The following is a 22,536-nucleotide window of genomic DNA, read 5'->3' as shown; positions in this document are numbered from 1 at the left end:
TTATTCGTGATCTATAATCACTCATGTGTTTTTACTCATTGAGTGTAAGATACACTCAAGTCTTGTTAAAACTTCACATGACTATAACATTTTCTTAATATTGAACTATTTCAATATCCATTCTATGTACTTTGACTTAAACTTATTATGTGTTTCAATCTATCTTCATAGATCTTGACACAAAATTTGTTTCAGTCCATATCCTTTCATTGAAGTTAATTTCTCAATGAAACCTTTTAATCAAGTATATAATTACATCATTTATAACCAACTATATGTCATCTACATAAGTATTATAAATATGTCTCAACGCTCCCACTTAATTTCTTGCAAATGCAAGTCTCTTCATTGTCTCTGATGAAATCAAAAACTCTTTGACTATTTCATCCGGTGAAGATTCCAACTCTGCGATACTCACTTTATCCAATTGAAGTTCGTATACCTATCTAGTATCCCACGGACTAGCAAAAACTCTTGGTTGTATCTTGTATACACCTTTAATACACACTTTTGTTAAGTAATATATTTTGCCATCCTACTAGCATATCTCATAAAAGAAATATGTAGTGATTACTAGAATAATCCACATAGACTATAAGCATTGCTACAGAAGATCTAATCTTATCGTAGTCAACTCTTTGAACTTTGTTGTAAACAACTTTTCGACAAGTCGAGCTTCTTCAAGGATATTTCATCCAAGTCCATTAATTTTATAGATCCACTTACTTTCAAAAAGTATTCATCTATCTTGGATTTCATGGCGTATAGCCATTTTAATGGAGTCAGGGCCCATCATAACTTCTTTGGTTTGTAGTTGGTTTATCATTGTTCAAAATCAATCCTTTGTCCACAAATCATTTATTTGATCACAAAGTAAACCATACCTACAAGGTTGAATATGTACTTCGATCTCCATGGCTATAACACTTTGTAGTCATGGGAGCCATGATCGTCGTGTCCGCTTCCGAAACCAATTTCCGATGCTGCGCTATTCTGATCATTATGCTCAGGTTCATAAACCTTATCAAGTTCTATTGTACTCCCACTCAAATACTTTGCTAGAAAACAATTTCTTGAAATAAATAAGAAACATCGACAAATACTTTTGTCTTTGTATCCATAATGGAAAGAATTCACAATCAATACTTTGGGATAACCAACAAATACATTCATCCGATTTTGGTTGTAAACTCTCAGACCAAAAATTTAAAGAAAGGACTATTAAGGTTTATACCCATGCCATAACTCGTATGGTGTCATTTCAACGGATCATGATGATGCTCTATTTAGTGTAAAAAGCGGTAGTCACTAAAACATAATCCACAAAAATATAATGGCATCATTTTATTTTTATTTCATCATTAACCCAACAAAGTTTGGATACATCTCTCGGATACTATATCATCACTATGATACTCCAAGAAATGTGAGTTGTAGAACAATTTCATAACTCTCTTAGATGTTCGGTAAAACTCGTAATTCAAATATTTTCCCAATGATCCAATCATAGATATTTGACTTTTCTATTACGATGATTTCCACTTCATGCTGAAATTTATTTGAATCCATTCAAATGTTTCAAACTTCTTCCTTATCGAATATATCCACATATATATACTCAATTCATTGTTGGAAGTTTTCATGAAGTAGAAGAATCTCCCGCACACAACTATGCCCAGTGAACCACATATATCATCATGTATGTTTTCACTAAGTTAGTTGCCCGTTCAACTCTTGGCCTATGAACAGTATTTCAGTCATTCTCTTTAGAAAAGATTTGCAAACGCCAAATGATTCAAAAATCAAATGACTCCAAAAATCCATTTGCATGGAGTTCCTTCATGCGTTCCTTTCTAACATGACCTAAATGGCGGTTCCACAAATAAGTGAAATTCAAATCATTTGCCTTATGGTATTTTAGCGTCAGTGTTATATATGTGTGTTTCACCATTAAGATTTGTAATAACTTATCCATCGTACATGGAGTAATGTCATAATTTGAATAACTCATTGTTTTCATTTGACCAGACCAAAATAACAATTTATTAAGTTCTTTATTATAAATTCTAAGGGCTAGGTAGAATGCCAACGACAAACATAATAACACTTTATTATGTTCCAGACGTGCATTATTACCATATTCCTTATCAGTCACTTAGGCCATCATATTCTTGTATTGCGTTGTACTGTATGACATCTCATACCAACCAATATGGTACAAATACCCAAGAATTTGATTGTGTGACCAAACGAGGAATACATCCATAACATGTATATCATTTATATACACCTGAGCTAGACTTTCTAGTCCTTACTTTTCTTTCTGCCAAAATATCTTTTGTAATTTCTCTTTTAGCTTTCCTCATTATTCAGAAAACACTTCATCTTTAACAACTTCTAGATTTGTTGATCAAATACCAATAACCTTGAGGTTCTTACTTTGAAGTTGATCATCATATGACAAGTGTTCTAGATTTCACTATTAGTAACTTTTTAATACGATGAACAATTTCACTCATAATTTTATCCATCAATTCATGACGACTTTCTGAGACCATGTCTGCACATGCTAGGCTCATTAAGTTTAACCTTAGTATTCGCATGTGCAAATCTGGCTTGCACCCGTTGTATGCACACGTAGAATCTATAACACCCGGTCATCACGTGATGCTTCGAAACGACGAGTCTTAGCAACGGTGCATACTAAGGATGATTACTTCATGGATATGCGAATATCGTTAGTGCCCCAATAGTTGGAGGATTGGGACGCCTCGCGTCTTCAACCTTCGTACATTCCCATAAAACTTATGATTTTATGTAGTCTCACAAAATTATATTCTATCATCTTGCAATAAGGTCTTAGATATCACATATATCTCATACCTTGATTATTTCTGAAAACTAAATTTTTAGCTCCTTACTTTTCAAACATATTTGAACTTCAAGTTTCATGGAGACAAGATAACTTTAGGTACTAATTGAAACCATAGCTCTTTGAATCAACAATGTGAGGTTTACTAAAGGTTTGCAATAGGACTTAATCAATTCTTGATTCTTTAACAATACGGTACCAATCCGTAAAGTTTCTTGTCAGATTTTAACAGTATTTCTATCTCAATTACAAGACTAGCGCATGGTAGAAAACGGATATCAATACTACAAAATTAATTCAAAATACTACTCAGACTATGTTTATGATAATTAGTTCATGTTTTAATCTAATTACTAATGAACTCCCACTTAATACAACATCCCTCATAGTTGTTAAGTGGTACACGATCCACATCCACTACATCAAAACCAATCATCACGTGAGATGATGTAGCTTCAATGGTGAACATCAACATGTTGATCATATCATCCATATGACTCGTGTTCAACCTTTCGGTTTCCGTTGTCCCGAGGCCATGTCTGTACATGCTAGGCTCGTCAAGCAAACCCAAGTATTCCGCGTGTGCAACATGGATTACACCCGGTGTATGTGAACGTTGAGTCTATCACATCCTATCATCACGAGATGCTTCAAAACGACGAACTATATCAACGGTGCATACAAGGGGAGAACACTTTATTATCTTGATATTAATGTGAGGGATCATCTTATAATGCTACCGTCGCGTTCTAAGCAAAATAAGATGCATAAAGGATTAACATCACATGCAATTCATATGTGATATGATATGGCCCTTTATTCTTTGCGCCTTCGATCTTCATCTTCAAAGCACGGACATGATCTCCATCATCAACGGGCATGATCTCGGCGTAGCGTCAAGGTCCATGGTGCCGTCTTCATGGTTGTTCACCTCATGTAGCAACTATTACAACTACTTTGAAATACTACTCAACATGAAATTTAAAGACAACCATAAGGCTCCTGCCGGTTGCCACAATACAATAATGATCATCTCATACATATTCATCATCACATTATGGCCATATCACATCACCAAACCCTGCAAAAACAAGTTAGACGTCTCTAATTTGGTTTGCATATTTTATGTGGTTTAGGGTTTTCGAGAGAGATCTAATCTACCTACGAACATGAACCACAACGGTGATACTAGTGTTGTCAATAGAAGAATAAATTGAATCTTCACTATAGTAGGAGAGACAGACACCCGCAAAGCCTCTTATGCAATACAAGTTGCATGTCGAACGAGGAGCAAGTCTCATGAACGCGGTCATGTAAAGTTAGCCCGAGCCGCTTCATCCCACTATGCCACAAAGATGCAAAGTACTCAAACTAAAGACAACAAGAGCATCAACGCCCACAAAACCATTGTGTTCTACTCGTGCAACCATCTATGCATAGACACGGCTCTGATACCACTGTAGGGATTCGTTGCATAGAAAACAAAAAAATTCCTACCGCGAGAACGCAATCCAAGCTAAGATGCAATCTAGAAGACGGGAGCAACGAGGGGATGATCGAGACTCACCCTTGAAGATTTCCAAAGCCTATAAGAGTAGGCTCTTATTGCTGCGGTAGACGATCACTTGCCGCTTGCAAAAGCGCGTAGAAGATCTTGATCACGGTGCCACAATCGGGCAGCACCTCCGTACTCGGTCACACGTTCGGTGTTGATGAAGACGACGTCCTTCTCCCCGTTCCAGCGGGCAGCGGAAGTAGTAGCTCCTCCTTGAATCCGGCAGCACGCCGGCGTGGTGGCGGTGGCGATGGAGAACTCCGGCGGAGCTTCGCTAAGCTTTGCGGGAGAGGTGGAGGAGAGGGGGCGGCTAGGGTTTGGGAGAGGGGGTGGCCGGCCACTTAGGGGTGCGGCCAGCTTGAGGACTTGTGGTGGCCGGCCCCCTCCCCTATGCCCCTCATTATATAGGTGGATCCCCAAGTGTTGGACTACAAGTCTTCGAATAAGACCCCAACACAAGAACCTTCCATGTAGTAGGGAAACCTACCCAAGGTGGGACTCCCACCTCAAGTGGGATTCCCCCCTTCCATGTGGGGGGGTGGCCGGCCCCCTTAGGTGGAGTCCACCTTGGACTCCCCCCTCTAGGGTTGGCCGTCCATGGGGAGGTGGAGTCCCTCCGGGACTCCTCCTTCCTTAGTGATTCCTTCCGGACTTTTCTAGAACCTTCTAGAACCTTCCGTAAAATCACCGGATCATTTTCAAACTTATAAAATGACTTCCTATATATGAATCTTATTCTCCGGACCATTCCGGAACTCCTCGTGATGTCCGGGATCCCATCCGAGATTTCGAACAATACTTCGAACTCCATTCCATATTCAAGTTCTACCATTACAACATCAAACCTTAAGTGTGCCACCCTACGGTTCGCGAACTATGTGGACATGGTTGAGTACTCTCTCCGACCAATAACCAATAGCGGGATCTGGAGATCCATAATGGCTCCCACATATTCAACGATGACTTTAGTGATCGAATGAACCATTCACATACGATACCAATTCCCTTTGTCACGCGATATTTTACTTGTCCGAGGGTTGATCATCGGTATCACTCTATACCGTGTTCAACCTCGTCTCCTGACAAGTACTCTTTACTCGTACCGTGGTATGTGGTCTCTTATGAACTTATTCATATGCTTGCAAGACATTTAGACGACATTCCACCGAGAGGGCCCAGAGTATATCTATCTGTCATCGGGATGGACAAATCCCACTGTTGATCCATATGCCTCAACTCATACTTTCCGGATACTTAATCCCACCTTTATAACCACCCATTTACGCAGTGGCATTTGATGTAATCAAAGTACCTTTCCGGTATAAGTGATTTACATGATCTCATGGTCATAAGGACTAGGTAACTATGTATCGAAAGCTTATAGCAAATAACTTAATGACGTGATCTTATGCTACGCTTAATTGGGTGTGTCCATTACATCATTCATATAATGATATAACCTTGTTATTAATAACATCCAAGATTATGAAACTAATCATCTATTAATCAACAAGCTAGTTAAGAGGCATACTAGGGACTCTTTGTTGTTTACATATCACACATGTATCAATGTTTCGGTTAATACAATTATAGCATGCTATATAAACATTTATCATAAACATAAAGATATATAATAACCATTTTATTATTGCCTCTTGGGCATATCTCCAACACTTTCGTGCCTCTTAAAATCAAGAAGTGAGTCATCGATCTTAAGTGGAATTAAAGTGGCCACAACCGCCCCGGTGGTAGGACACTTACTCTTCGCTGATGACAGCCTGCTGTTCTTCAGAGCTGATAGGGAAAACGCGGAGGAGATTAAGGAGGTGTTGGAGATTTACTGTCGGGCTTTAGGCCAACAGGTGAATATGGATAAATCGTCCATTCATTTTGCCAAGGGCTGTAGTCAGACTATCAGAGATGAGATCATGGATTTGTTGGATGTTCACAACGAAGCTTTGAGCGCGAAATATTTAGGGATGCCTACAGATGTGGGTGCCTCAACTAATGGAGCCTTTAAATATTTGAAGGACCGAGTTTGGAAGAAAATCCAGGGCTGGTTGGAGATGTTACTATCCTCGGGAGGGAAGGAGGTTTTGATAAAATCAGTAGTCCAGGCTTATATTTGCGCCGAGTCAAGCTAGCGAGTGACTGTGCCAATGTGATCAAGAGCATCAACAACAATGATGTTCTCATAGCATATGGCCAGGTGGTGAGGGAGATCAGGACAACCAGGGAGGAGTTTGAGTATTTTGATTTTTTTCATGAAGGTCGGAGATCCAATGGAGATGCACATGATCTAGGTAGAGGCTCCTTGTATTCTGGTGAGGGGCGGCATGTTTGGCTTAATGACCCACCCGCAGGGGTTTGTAATAACATTTTGATTGAATAAAGCTATAAGGGGTGGTGTGCTAAAAAAAGTGCACAACCAATATGTTTGGTTGTACATGACCTTCGACAAGGCTCTTGTATGCAACTTTTAGCGAGTCGGGCTCACGCGTGCACAAAAGAGACCATGCGGTTGCATGAGGGAAGAAACGCAGAAAACGAAGTGTCCTCTTTGGAACATGTGTCATAACTCATATCACTACTCGTCTCTCTCTGTTTCTCTCCCTCGTCTCATCTCCTTGGTGGATACACTCCATTGGCTACCACCACAGCGACTCAACACCGACTTCATCAACTACAGGAAGATCCGGAGTTTGTGACTACCGCCTCCTCTCCTTCCCTCGGTGACACATCTTGTCCTGACCACAACATCAACGGCGATAAGAACTACCTCGACGTAGCTTAGTATGTGGTGTTAATATATAATAAGATGAACATCAAGCACTCTAGACTCTAGAGAATTAGCGATGTTTTTTATTAGAACGATTATTTTGTGCTTATGGATGACATGCACGGTTGATTTGTGCTTAGATCTAGCGCCACCAACAATGCACTTAGTTCGATTTAGCACAATTGATGATGTTTGAGGCCGACATGCATTGGTAGATCTGCTTCCAGTTGGCACATGCATGTTTTTTTTCTAAATTGAGGGGAGTTGCACAGACGATGATGTGTGTTGCTGGCATGTTTCGATAAATCTTCTCCCGGTTAATATTGTTGAGCTAATTAGTTGTGATTACTACGTCCTTTCAGATATAATCAACGCGGAGTGTAGTGACACGAACATGCACACAAGCAGTGTCTCACATCTATTAAACATGAACGGAAGGAGTATGTGTTAAAGAGCCACCAGGGCTTGGATGTACCTTTTTCCCACCATTATTGGTCTTCCCACACATATTTAATATGCATGAGGCATCTTTCTTATTGTTTGGCTCGAAGCGCTGGTGATTACACACTACCACATTTTGTTTGAGTGATGGGCAATCACACTAAGTGATATGTAGAACTATGTTCCTTCTTCGTGCTCCACGGTACTCTTATATCATCTCTTGAAAGTAATATGTGTGTTTTTTTAGTATGAGGCATCTTTCTTCATTGCTTTGCTAGTTCCATATGTGGGTGATTGAGTTATTATACGGAGGTCTTTATTTCCTTCTTTGCTCACAGTAGAAGTTGGATCATGGAATGAAACCTCCATCCTGGTTGCTGGATAGGGAGGTTGATGAAGGAAGCTGAGGGGAATGTCAATTAAGGCTGGGCACCTCCATGAGGAGAGGTAACTCCCGCCCATTGAAAGGATCGTATGACACCTAGGAGGGTGAATAGGTGATATCTCAAATTTTAGTTCTTTTTCAATTTAGGTTTGACAGAAAGGTAAATTCTCTAGATATGCAACTATGTGATTTTACCTATATGACAAGATACAAGCAACAATACATAATACAAGATATAAGTAGTAAAGTGTAGTAAGAGGATAGAGGTAACCGAGGTGGAGCACGCAGAGACACGAGGGTATGATTCCCGTAGTTCCTTCCTTGTAATGGGAAGTACGTCTACGTTTGGTGGGGTGTGGTTCCACGAAGGCCAACCAACGCTATGAAGGCTCACCCTATTCTCCGGCGAGCAACGCCACAAAGGCCTAGCTCATGATCCACTAAGTGGTTGCCTTGAGGTCGCAACCGGCACCTTTACACAAAGCTTGGGGCACACATCCACAACCGAATTGGAGGCTCCCAAGATGCAACCACGAAGCTTTACACGAAGAGTAGCTTCGAGGTCACCTCACAAAGATCCGCTAAGAATGTTGATGAAATACAAATTCCTTTGGTGGAAGTATAGATCTAGGTCTCCTCTACCAAATCCTCAAATATGGTGAAGTTTGAGTGGGGGAGTAGAGAGATCTAGGAGATTTAAGCTCTAGCAATGGAGTTCCATGACATGTGCTTCAAGTGTTGACTCCATTGGGGAAGAAGGGGGTTTCTATACCCCCGTTGGAAATCCTGCCGTTGGAGCCTAATGGCGGTAGTACCGGCGAGGTTGGGCCGGTACTACCGACCCCTGGTCGACGTGGCAGAGGAGGGGGAGAATTGTCATGCGGGAGAGGAAGGGACCGGTACCCCCGGACGTGCCCGGGCGGTACCACCGGTCGCGCCCGGGGCGGTACCACCGGTCGCGATACTGGCCGCGGGAACTTGGTGACTGGGAGCTTGTCTCCCCCGCCGGTAGTCTGGGCGGTAACCGGGGCGGTACAACCGGCCTTGCCCCAGCGATGGTACCGCCCACTCACGGGCAGTACCACTAGCCTCCTGGCGTCGAGCTCCTTCTTCCTTTTTCTTCTTCCTTTCTTTTCTTTATCTAGTTTCTTCTATTTTCTTCTTCCATTCTTTGACACAAATGAAGAACATAGAATTGCCCAACTATAACATCCTTGAATATAAATGATAAATCCCACATAATTCTCTCTTGTCATTAATCATCCATAGAGAGAAATAGCAAGACACACTTGAAGCTCTTCAATCTTTTGGGCACTAATGCTTCAATTATTATCATTGATAAAATCCTACAATTCTTATACAAATAATTAGTTAAACACAATCGTTGTCATCAAAACCAAATCCACTTAAGGAGATATGTTCTTTCACTAATGTTCTGCATGGTGCTATTAGGACCTGGGTTAGGGGCGATTTGCATCCATGATGGCTTCATAGGCTTGCTAGGTGGTCTGGTCACTAGGAATATCAAGCTAAAGACCACCTCTATGATGAGGACATCCCATCTATTGATACACCCGCTGTACCTACAACTACACAAATACAAGGACCCATCACTCGAGCTCGTGCCAAACAACTTACCTATCAAATACTTCCGCTTCTTGGAACTATTCCTCACATCCATGAGAATATGATGCTGCCTAAATCAGATATTTTTGTTACTCTTAGGAATGCTGGACCTAACTGTAGGGATTCGTAGCATAGAAAAGAAAAAAATTCCTACCGCAAGAACGAAAACCAAGCCAAGATGCAATCTAGAAGATGGTAGCAACGAGGGGATCACGAGACTAACCCTTGAAGATTTCCAAAGCCTACGAGATTAGATCTCGTTGTTGCAGAAGATGATCACTTGCCGCTTTCAAAAGCGCGTAGAAGATCTTGAAAGTGCCACAATCGGGCAGCACCTCCATACTCGGTCACACATTCGGTGTTGATGAAGATGACGTCCTTCTCCCCGTTCCAGCGGGCAGCGAAAGTAGTAGATCCTCCTCGGAATCCCGGCAGCACGATGGTGTGGTGACGGTGGTGGTGGAGATCTCCGACAGGGCTTCTCCTATGCGCTGCGGGAGAGATATGTGGAGGAGGGGCGCTAGGGTTTGGGGAGAGTCTAGGGCGCCAGCCACTTGGGGGCTGCGTCCTAGGAGGCTTTGGTGTGTCCGGCCCCTCCCCTTAGCTCCTCATTATATAGGTGGAAGCCCCCAAGAGTTGTAGTCCAAGTCTTCGAATAAGACCCCAACAACAAAACTTGCCATAGGTGGGAAACCTACTCAAGGGGGGAGTCCTACTCAAGGTGGGACTCCCACCTTTCCTTGAGGGGGGGGTGGCCGGCCACCTTAGGTGGAGTCCACCTGGGACTCCTCCCCCTTAGGGTTGGCCGGCCATGCTAGTGGAGTCCCTCCGGGACTCCACCTTCCATAGTGATTTCTTCTGGACTTTTCTAGAACCTTCTAGAACCTTCCATAAATGCACCGGATCATTTTCAAACTTATAAAATGACTTCCTATATATGAATCTTATTCTCCGGACCATTCCGGAACTCCTCGTGATGTCCTGGATCCCATCCGAGACTCCGAACAAAACTTCAAACTCCATTACATATTCCATATCTACTTAAACGACATCAAACCTTAAGTGTGTCACCCTACGGTTCGCGAACTATGCAGACATGGTTGAGACCTCTCTCTGGCCAATAACCAATAGCGGGATCTGGAGATCCATAATGGCTCCCACATATTCAATGATGACTTAGTGATCGAATGAACCATTTACATATGATACCAATTCCCTTTGTCACGCGATATTTTACTTGTCCGAGGTTTGATCATCGGTATCTCTATACCTCGTTCAACCTCGTCTCATGACAAGTAATCTTTACTCGTACCGTGGTATGTGGTCTCTTATGAACCTTTCATATGCTTGCAAGCTAATTAGACGACATTCCACCGAGAGGGCCCAGAGTATATCTATCCGTCATCGGGATGGACAAATCCCACTGTTGATCCATATGCCTCAACTCATATTTTCCGGATACCTAATCCCACCTTTATAACCACCCATTTACGCAGTGGCATTTGATGTAATCAAAGTACCCTTCCGGCATAAGTGATTTACATGATCTCATGGTCGAAAGGACTAGGTAACTATGTATCGAAAGCTTATAGCAAATGAACTTAATGACTTGATCTTATGCTATGCTTAATTGGCTATGTCCTTTACATCATTCACATAATGACATAACCTTGTTATTAATAACATCCAATGTTCATGACCACGAAATTATGATCATCTATCAATCAACAAGCTAGTTATACAAGAGGCATACTAGGGACTTGTAATATCCCAAGATTTGGGGTTACAAAAAAATAGAGGAAACAGATGTGTGCATTGCATTCATGCATAGAAAATCCGGGGAATTTTCGCGCGTTCAACTAAAACACAAAGTGATCGAGGTTTCTCTTGTGTCAATGGAATTGATTTATGTCATCGACACAAGTGCGATAAATTTCGGCATGACCTTTGTTGTACTATTTGGATTTGGGGGGAACGATTTGAATTCAATTCAAATATGAATAAGACAAACTCAAATAAGTATTTGAAATGGCATTTGAATTTGAATCCAATGTTTAAATACAACAAATAATGATATTACAGAGCATATATCAATAAGGAAAACATTGATCTTTATTGATATAAGCACACAAAATACATTGTCTTTACAAAAGGATAAAAGAGAGAAAAGGAATTTCAATTACAAATCAGCTATTACAAGAAAAGAATTAATCCAATAAAATAAAACTTGAAGACTTTATCTTCAGATCGTCTTGATTATTTTCAAGCACCTGCAAAACAAACACAAACAGAAAAGGAAAGGGCAACACCATGTGTCAAGGTTAAACAAAGAATAAAACGAGATATTTGTGGTCGTACTGATCCTCAAGGGGAGACGTACTACGGAGTAGATCACAACCAGCAGCCATACAGGCTAGCAGCTTACTCACAGAATGCATGGTCGTGCTGTCGACCAAAGGGCAACACCAGCCGACCATATAAAAGCTGCTTCTTGCCGGCCAAGCACTGCCTAAGCAGCTCTCATTCATCTCAGCACCTCAACCAAGCAAAGCACCACAAGAACACCACTTTTCTGTGTTTTGGAGATCCTTGAAACCAACCTAGTAAAAATTCCAGTAGATCCCAACCAAGAACCAAAAGCAATCGAAGCAAAAGAAGATGGTTATGGGAGGCTAGCTGGAGCAAGGTATAACATCAAACAATCATAGACCACCAGCATCTATTTTCCATATGCAACACAACATATAGTTCATATCGCCTGTATAGATCACAAGGATCTATTCCAGCTCATATTTGCATCTGGAAAATCAATACAAACACAACGGCTAGATCAATCTACAAGACTAGATCACAGTCGGGGCACGCATGACGTGCTTAGCCACTGAGCTGAGCTAAAACTGTCAAGTTAGTCACCACCAAGCACTCAAGGCATTCAATGGAGGTTTCTATTAAGAACTGAACCACTCAACCATAGGAAATCATCACTGTCAGAGTACCACTCTATTTCAGCAAGCTCTGGATAAAGCTTAGGCCTTAGGCTCACACAAACATTCTCACAGATTAATTATTTAAGCCATCAGTTTAGTGCATGTTCAGTTCGTCAGTAATAGAAGCACAACAAGTTAACTATGCTTGGAGGATTAAATCATCCAAATAGGTGCATAACCCATACCCTTGTCCAGCAACAACGAAGCAAAAACACTGAAGAATACAAGGCAGCATCACCACTTTTGTAGCGTTTAGGCCTACACTAAACTTGGCATGACCAACTTGTTAACTAGTTGATATTTTATACAACTTGATCATGCATGTTTAAATTCACCAACAAGCCATCAAATAAATTTCGTATTTGAGCGCCACAACACATTCTTCTTGTATAACATGTAAACCCAATACGAATTAAGCAGAAACATAACTGAATACCTACAGTTAACTGAAATTGTCAAACTCCAGTTGCATCAGTAATAACAATACCACCAGCCATATATGCCAGAGATGAATAATCATCCAAATGGAGGCCTTATAATAAAGACTAGGCATTTGCTAAATGTAGAAGAGTTTGTCTATTTCTTTAACAACACATCGCACCATATTATCACTACAAGCCATCTAAGTCAGGGATGATTAACTCATCCAAGTTAAGGCATTGGATCAAGCACAAGGCATGGATCAACTGGAGCAACGCTTTCCCACGGAAGCCAGCACTTGTGCATATACAAACAGACTAAAACAAAATTCTTTAGTTAACAAGCTATATGAAATTACTTAGGATCCAGTAACCACTTTCAGACCAACCCAGTAATACCAAGTACCTTCAATACTAAATATGTTGCTGTGTAGTTGCCAACCAGCTAGCACAGGGAAACATATTATTACCCAGACTACACAATTGGTGGCTAGGAATTATTTCTATAGCTGAAGTAAACGACCCAAGTCCATGCGGTACAAGTAATCAACAAGATTAAATAGTGCCTCACACATTAACATAGCACATTATTCAGAATAAAGAGGGGAGAAGAAGTAGCTCACAGTGAGTGCAGCAGAGAGAAGTAGCGAGGTAGGTGACACCGGGGTTGCGTCCGCGGCACCGTTCAGCCGGGGTGCGTCCGCGGAACCGTCCAGCCGGCGTCGAGGATGAAGTAGTCACCGTATTACAGCACCATCAGCAGCAGTACAGCATCCCCACACCAGCACCACACCACCAGTACAAGTACACGGATGCCAGGGTTGCAGATACACCGCCATCCCGCCAAAGTCGAGTAGCAGTAGTCGTGGAGGCCCTAGAGGAAGCAGCAGGAGGCACGACTCAATTGAAGATTGGGCGTCGGTGCGGACGGAAGACCGGGAGGAGCCCAGACAATGTCGCCGACCAGCATCCCGAGCTGCGGCGGCGGATCAAAGGGGGTTACAGGAGGTAGATGCAGGGGTGTAGAGCATCACCGCAGAAGGAAACCGGCGGAGGAGGACGAGCCAGAGGTTCGCCGAACTGCGGCGGATCTGTAGTCGGATGGCGACGGCCGAACCCCAAACGGCGAGCCCGAGCCACGGCTAGGGTTTCGCGGGGCTACGCGTGGGGGCGCCGGCGAGCGCTGCGGCCATGGGGAAACATCACTGGAGGCAGAGGCGGAGTTGTGGCGGGTGCAGCGGCACCGGACTTGGCTGGCGTGCGGCTGCAAGGGCAGGAGGCGGCGGCAGCGTCACAGGGGCGTGCGGGCGTGAGTTGGGGATCGATTAGGGAGAGGAGTGTGCGTGCGAGGGCCAAGTCGTGTGCGTGCGTGTTCAGCATGCTGTGTTGGTCCAACTAGTAGTCTACTAATGTGTGAGTAGCACTAACGCATGTTTTTCTTTACAAGTAGTACTACTAAAACATACAATTAATATTTACACGTTCGATACATTTTCCCACTACACTATGTGAGATAACTTGTACAACTATTGTATCATCATTTGGAATATAAAATTACTTCACAATTTCTAGAAAAGGATTAGTATTTTTTTTAAGAATTTTGAATAGAATTTCTAAATGTTTGAAATATTATTTCAACCTTAATCCTGTAATAATTTTCTTATTATAATCTTGACATGATTTAATAAACAAAACATAGATTTTTTACTTTTGAATTAATAAATGCCATTTAAAATTTGCATAAAACATATAAAATAAACATTCGCCAATATTAAACTATATTCTAGTATTTGCATATATTTTTGGATGAATATTTTCTTTATCTTAAACTAGTAAATTAAATTCAAAACAGTTTAATACCTTGTAGGAAATTCGTTCAACCCTAAAAGCATATTACTTGAACCGAAATATACTATAAGTTGCGATCCCTTCTATTTTCTAAAACAATATTATGAGTTACCATGAAACCTAAAGATATAAAATCCAACAACACTTTAAGTCATACACTTATACATCTCTAGGAATAGTTTGATTTAATTTTGCATGATCGTGATTTAATCTTTGCCTATAAGACATGTCTGATTGGATGTTATGTAGAAGGTCATAGCTAGAAATTATGTGTTACTTATTTTATTATGGTAGATAATCTATTAAGTCCTAAATTTAACACATGAACCTAAAGCTAACAATTATTCTTCACAACTATTATCAATCGTATGCTCATATATTGTTATGCTTTGTATACACCTCGTAAGAGATACCAAATTAATTAAAACCCTAGTTCCTTTATACATAAAGTAGTAGTTCCATGGAACCCTAAAAACCCTAATCCATTCAGGAAGCCTAGATCCACTATTTCATGTGAACCTTAATTTACTTCTAACCCAAACCTTAGGTTAGAACATGTGATCATGATATTTTCCAAGCTCCATAGTAGCAACTAAACAATTGTCATGTCTTCATAAGATAATAGAGACCCATCTCTAATACATTGGTATTAAATGTGTTCATGCCTAGATTATCAAATAGGACCAACTCTAGTTCCTATCTTCTGAGACCCCAACCTTTAATCATCCTTACTTAGCATCACACCATGGTGAGGAACCCTAATAGCAACCATACCTACTATTTTGCACTACATAACCTTGTTCCACTAAACCCTGCTAGTATGAGATAATTATTAATCATCCTATTTAGGAAACCACCATTCCTTACTTAGTAGCTCCAATAGCAAACCCTAGACAACCTCAACCCTAATTGCAATAATTCTTATTACTTAAGACGTATGTTCTTCAAAAGTTACTCTTTTGAAGCAAATAAGGAGTAGTCATCAACCTTGCCTAACAGGACCTATAAACCCTAGCTATCTATTACCACTAAGATATATCACCATGATAGCAACCATTAATTGCTTAAGATACTTATGCTTCACTAAAACCATACAAACCCTAGTTATTAATGAATCCAACATTGTTGTGATCCACCTAACACTTACTCCAGAAACTACTTGGAACCATAATAAATTATAGAAACCCACAAACTCAATTGTCGTACTTGTTCTTTATTAAAGGACATGTTCTTCAAAAGTTATTCTTTTGAATAATATAACAAGTAATCATTAACCATGCCATATAGTACTAAAACTGACAATTGTTCTTTACATATTAACAATATGCCAATCATCATTCCTTGTGTGCTCAATTAATTACTATGCTTTATTATATAACTTGTACATGATACCAAGTAACCAATCTTTAATAAGAACCTTGTTTGTGAATCACTTTAAAAGTGCAACACACCCTACACCAATCATACCAACTCACTAATCCTAAATCATCGGGGTTAGGTCACGCTTAGAACGATTGCATCTCATACTTATGCATTATTGCATCCTTGCCAATCTTTTAAACATCGTCCTTACCGGACGATGATGCTATTTCAGAATTTGGAGTTATTGCGTATCGAAGACCTTGCCTGCATAATCTTGCAGTCAAGAAAGGCAAGTTCATCACTTGCTCATGTCATTTGAGTATCTTTATCAAATTACTTGCAAAGTACTATGATTATCACTATTGCATAAAAACCAAAACCACTACTTTCATAACTATGAATATGACTATGTGGTGGGCAATGGAACCATGGATTGTGTTGATATGGTGGAGGTTCCATTGCAACGGTTTATATCCATCTAGGATTAAACAACAAATGTCGCCAGTGATTCTTGTGCCGTAATACCCGTGTTAACCATAAGATCCGGAGTGGGACGGAGTAGTCAAAAGTGTTTCCACCTCTCGTTCATCAACGGATGCTCATTACCGGGTGCTCATGATCTTGCGAGACTTGATGCAGGGGTGGGAACCCGTAGAAGTCCCAACGGTAATGAGGTCTATGATGGGTTGCATCTGCCGGCGTAGGAATGTATGGTAGAGCCCTGCATTGACGTCGTGGTCGGAGTCCACCCTGAAATCTATGGGAATAATGGGGCCGGCGTGGACCCAGGGTCGGAGTATGCAACAAAGGGTGGGTGTTCGAGGTAGCGGAGGAACATGATTGGCTAGACCTTATACCGGGCCTCACACCATAGGAAGTGTGGACGGGGAAATTGCCCGGTTGGCACCAAGGTTAAGATCTCTTATGGGTAAAGCAACACACCTCTGCAGAGTGTAAAGAACCGTGACCTGTCACTCCCTGTTCCGGGATATGGAACTGCGAACGCGGCCGGAAAGGAGCTCCATGAAGTTCTAGTAAACCGGTGAAGGCTGACGGACATAGTTCTTCTGAATAAAAGCAACCTCTTGAAGAAATGATTATGAAAACCTGCATTGGTATTAGACTTTCTGGTCTAATGCCGTAGCTAGTGCATTAAACACCTCTTTCCTATAATGAACTTGTTGAGTACGCTCGTACTCATCCCACTCTTAAATCCCCTGCTTAGATATGGAGGCATCGAAGGAGGATCTACAGCGCAACTCGAAGACCAAGGAGTCAACAACTACTTCAAGAGACAGGACCCTGGTAGAGGAGTCAGATACCACATCCAACAAGGAGAAAACCTAGTTTAGCCATAGAGGGGAACTAGCTTCCTAAACCTAGCTCCTATTTAGCTAGAATCTATTCATAGCCTCTGTAGCTAGTTAAATACTCTACAAATAGAGTCCGTGATAAGACTAGACTACGAGTCGTTCTTCTGGAGTTTATTTGCAGATTTACCTCATTGTAAAGTAGGAGGCTGTGCTGATCTTATGTAACAGAGTCTGTATGTAATTCTATAGACATGCCTTGGACCCGCATATGTTTCTGTTGTACCACTCTGAGCGATATAATACTCGTGGAACGGTGTTTCATTGGTGTTATATCAGACTTGCATACTACACCATGCAGTGGTATGCCGGGTCACCACAGGACTCCTTGTTGTTTACATAACACACATGTATCAATGCTTCGGTTAATACAATTATAGTATGGTATATAAACATTTATCATAAACACAAAGATATATAATAACCATTTTATTATGGGATTTCTATTTTCGTGACCCTGGTTCGTTAGTTGTACTCAGTTATCCCCAGTCCCTTAGTTTTTCCTCAGTTTTCCCCTCCTCTAGTTTGAAACACGCACAAGTGCTGGAACGGCCGGTAGCAGTCAGGTCAGAGGCCTTGACCGTTATTCTGACCGGGTGGGGCCGCACATGGGCAGCTCCTCCCTGACCGTCTCGTGCTGACGGGTAGGGTCAGGAGACACGTCGGAGCAGCCATCCATCTATCGCTGACGTGTGGGCCATTTTATGTCATGATTTTATACGCGTTGCTGCCAATGACAAATGGGGCCGCTCTATAGGGCTGCCGCAGTCAATGACCAGTGGGGTCGTATATTTTTCAGGAAAAGACATATATTGCCGCTCTGTGGGGCTGCCGCAGCCAATGACCAGTGGGGTCGTCTATTTATTTAGAGAAAATCATATATTGCCGCTCTGTGGGGCCACCGCAGCCAATGACCAGTGGGGTCGTATATTTTTCAGGAAAAGACATATTGCCGCTCTGTGGGGCTGCCGCAGCCAATAACCAGTGGGGTCGTCTATTTATTTAGAGAAAATCATATATTGCCGCTCTATGGGGCCTCCACAGCCAATGACGAGTGGGGTCGTCTATTTTTCAGGAAAAGACACATATTGCCGCTCTGATATATGTCTTTAGAGAATATCATAGAGAGAAGCAACAAGTTCGCTAATTAATTATTCTTAAGCTAGACCGGAGTACCGCTGGCAGCTCGTTCCCCACCGTCGGACGGAGCAGCCATCGCCGGCGCCTCGTCGCGCCGCCGGCTCTGTCCCCCGGCGGCGTCAGACGGACTGCGGCGCTGCACATCAACCACGGCTTCAGCACTTGTTTCATCCGCACACAAAGTACCCACAGCAGGAAAGTCCGCCGCAAGCAGATCCACCGCCCACGACGACCGGGATTTGTTCCGCGCACCAATTGGTAGTATAGCTTGGTAAGACCTCCGCTTCTGCCTCCCCCGCCCCCTAATCGATTTGGTTCCCGTAATTTATTGGAGTTTGCAGGTACGAAATAGTCCTCAATGTCTGGTCGTAGCGGGTACACCGGCGAGGGTGGGGATTCGATCATGTCGTGGCCACGTTCTACTTCTCCTACCTCGTCGGAAGTGCAGGTATCTAGCTTCAGCTCTCTGTACTACCGTTGAAAGTTCCGCCATGGCCTGTTGGAGTAATTTGAGTTGTTCTTTTTTCCATTATTGTTACAGTTAGCCAGGCAAGCCGATGATCCATGGTACATTGCATACCAAGATGAATCAACCCAGTGGTGTAGCCAGAGGATGGATTTGGAGGAGAAGGTGGCCAATTTAGGTGATGAATTGGCCTGTAAAAACCTGATGATATTCGAGCTGAAGCGTATTGTGGAGGAAGAAAAGAAGAATTCAGAGCTTATTCGCAAGGAGAAGTTGAGAGTTGAGACAGATCTTGCCGTATTTGATCAAGTGGTAGAAAATCTAGAACATGAACTTAAAGTGATGGGAGAGGAGAAAAGTAGATTCATCTGGGCAGTTTTATTAGGTGTCATCCCTGTCCTAGCAGTTATGTGGTTCTGGTAGACGATTTTGTATAGAATTGTTATTCAGTAGATGGCTCTAACCACTGTATTTTGTTGCGGCTCTAAGCACTGTATTTTGGCGTACAATTTCATAGTTGTGCTATGTAATGCGCGCGATAATTTTAGCATGCATGAACATTTTATAAAAGTGAAGGGATCCCAAAAGTGAAAGCATGTACCAGCCTCCAGATCAAATACATATCAATATCTTCCCAATCAAGTTGGGATAGAATTCAAATCATACATACGGATGTACATGGACACATCAAGAACGTGGAGAAGCTTTTTTTGAGACGGTGGTAGTAGTTCGAACAATTTTATCCCAATTGGAAATTGAAAAATACAAATTTATCATAATTTATCTCAATTTGTGGCGTCAAACACGGCCGCGCAGTGATGGGCAAGAAAGGCCGGGTCGACGGGCGGCTGAGGGTGGTCATCTGCGCCATCCACCGTTGAAGCGATGTTATCGGCGATGGCTTCAATGTTCGTGGCATCGATGACCACTGTCAAAACCGCCGCTGTCCTGGTGTACTTCATCAGCGACGGATCTGCGGAGGGCTGGATCGGCGGCTTTGCAGCGCGGTTGCAGGTGATGGCTTCAATGTTCGTGGCATCGATGACCACTGTCGGAACCGCCGCTGTCTTGGTGTACTTCATCAGCGACGGATCTGCGGAGGGCTGGATCGGCGGCTTTGCAGCTCGGTTGCAGGCGATGGCTTAAATGTTCGTGGCATTGATGACCACTGTCGGCACGGCCGCCGTCTTTTTGTCCTTCATCAGCAACGGATCTGAGGAGGGCAACGGAAGTGAGACATCAACAGCCTCCGACATTGAATGCTGGATCTGCGCCGTCGAAGCGATGTTGTCGGCGATGGCTTCAATGTTCGTGGCATCGATGACCACTGTCGGCACGGCCGCCGTCTTGGGGTTCTTCATCATTCAACAGATCTGAGAAGAGAAACGAAAGTGAGACAGAGAGAGACATTTCAACTATTTCTGACGGTTAGATCCTCACCGGCACTCTTAGATCCGCGCCGCCGCACGCCACCGCACGCACGGTTAGATCCGCGCCGCTGCACGCACGGTTAGATCCGCGCCGCCGCGACCGCCGGAGTAAGAGAGGAAAGAGGAGAGAGGAAGATGCGACTGGAATATGCGACTGCCAGGGTTGGTAGGTATGTGCTCTGCTCTTGTCTCCGTATGCGTCCATCGTGGTAGAGAGAGATATACAGGCCGTTCGATCATAAATGATCGTACGGTGCAAGCATTCGTTGAGCTTTCAACCAACCAAGATCCGTGTGACATACATCTCGACCAATCAGTGATCAGCCAGTGAGTACAAGTTAGGAAAATTGAGTAGAACTAAAAGGGGGAAAGTGAGGAAATGTTTATCGGAAGGGTAAAACTGAGTAGGACTGAGTACAACAAGTGGGCCCGGAGGGGGAAAACTGAGTAACACTAAGTAAAATAGGGGCACCCAAATAATAAAGGGACTAAGGGAAATTGAAGCTTTTGGCATAAAAATTGTAAAATTGTGTTATTTGAACAATATATTACATTTTGGCCAACTAGATATTGTTTGCAATTCAAAGATACACAAGTGTGACGAATTTGGACTCATTTGGACAAAGTTTGTAAGCATAGTGGGTATTTGGGAGGTGTATTGAGCAGAAAGCCCTGCATCTTCATATCTAGTAGCTCATGGACTAGGAAGTGGTTTTGAAGCTTTTGGCATAAAAACTTCATATCTCTATATTTCCTTTTCCATTGTTATTTCTCTAGGTTGTAGGTAACATAACAAGGCTCCATGGGAAGGTTCCACCATGTTTTGAATTATTTTGAATTGAACCCTAAAACCCTAAAACCCTAAACCCTAGAGAAAATGATAAATGTGGCTTAAATGTGGCATACAAATTGTTCATACAAATTCAAATTGTTGAACACAAAGGCATCCCCAGTACAAATTGTTCATACAAATTCAAATTGTTCATACAAATTCAAATTGTTTATAGAAATTCAAATTGTTCAACACAAAGGCATCCCCAATACAAAGGGAACCCCAATACAAATTGTTCAACACAAAGGGATCCCCAATACAAAGGGAACCCCAATACAAATTGTTCATACAAATTCAAATTAGTTGTTCAGAATAAAATCTTTCTCTTGCTCCTGGTGTGACTCGCCGGGGCCACCACCTTACTCCGGGTAACCCTACCAGGGATATTACCGGTGTCTACCTTCCTTTTGCCCTCTTTCTTGTTCTTCTTCTTCTGCGAAGCTTGTGCTTTTTCTTCTGCCATGTACTCTGCGAAGTTAGCATCTACCATGGCCTTAGTACTTTCGAGGCACTCTCGATTATACTGTTCCCTCTCCTCTGGACTCATCAGTTGAAGCCATTCTACATCCATCTGTTCCCTCTGCTCTCGATCCATCGGTTCAATCTCCTCATGTTCAATTGCTGCTTCAATCTCCTCTGCATTTGCTGCTTCAATCTCCTCTGCATTTGCCGCTTCAATCTCCTCTGCATTTGCTGCTTCAATCTCCTCATGTTGAACTGCTGCTTCAATCTCAAGTTGAATTGCTGCTTCATTCTCCTCTGCATTTGCTGCTCCCGCCTGATCTTCCATTCCAAAAGCTGGGTCAACTGCATTTTTACAAAGCCTAGGAATGTGTCCAGGGATTCCACAACGTTTGCACTTACGTTTTCGAATCGGTGCACCACCCTCTGCACTAGCTCTGATCCTATTCTTCCTCGGCCTACCTGCCGGTCTAGTCAATACTGGAGAGTACAGTTTGAAGCCTGGATCGACTTTCATCCATTGGTCTTTTCCCAACAAGGTAGGAACATTCATAGCATATGC

At 42.4% G+C, this 22,536-nt stretch overlaps 1 long non-coding RNA gene across 1 annotated transcript; it reads right to left on the bottom strand.

The window, feature by feature from the left end:
- Positions 1-11,752: 11,752 nt before the first annotated feature.
- LOC127342574 (uncharacterized) lies at positions 11,753-14,459 on the bottom strand. The gene is made up of 2 exons (XR_007876736.2): positions 12,088-14,459; positions 11,753-11,928 (listed from the first exon to the last, which is right to left on the bottom strand). It is a non-coding gene; the product is annotated as an uncharacterized lncRNA (long non-coding RNA).
- Between the last annotated feature and the right edge of the window lie 8,077 nt (positions 14,460-22,536).

Source organism: Lolium perenne, chromosome 3, assembly GCF_019359855.2.
Source record: "Lolium perenne isolate Kyuss_39 chromosome 3, Kyuss_2.0, whole genome shotgun sequence".
NCBI lineage: Eukaryota > Viridiplantae > Streptophyta > Magnoliopsida > Poales > Poaceae > Lolium > Lolium perenne.
This window is presented reverse-complemented; position numbering and strand designations above follow the sequence as displayed.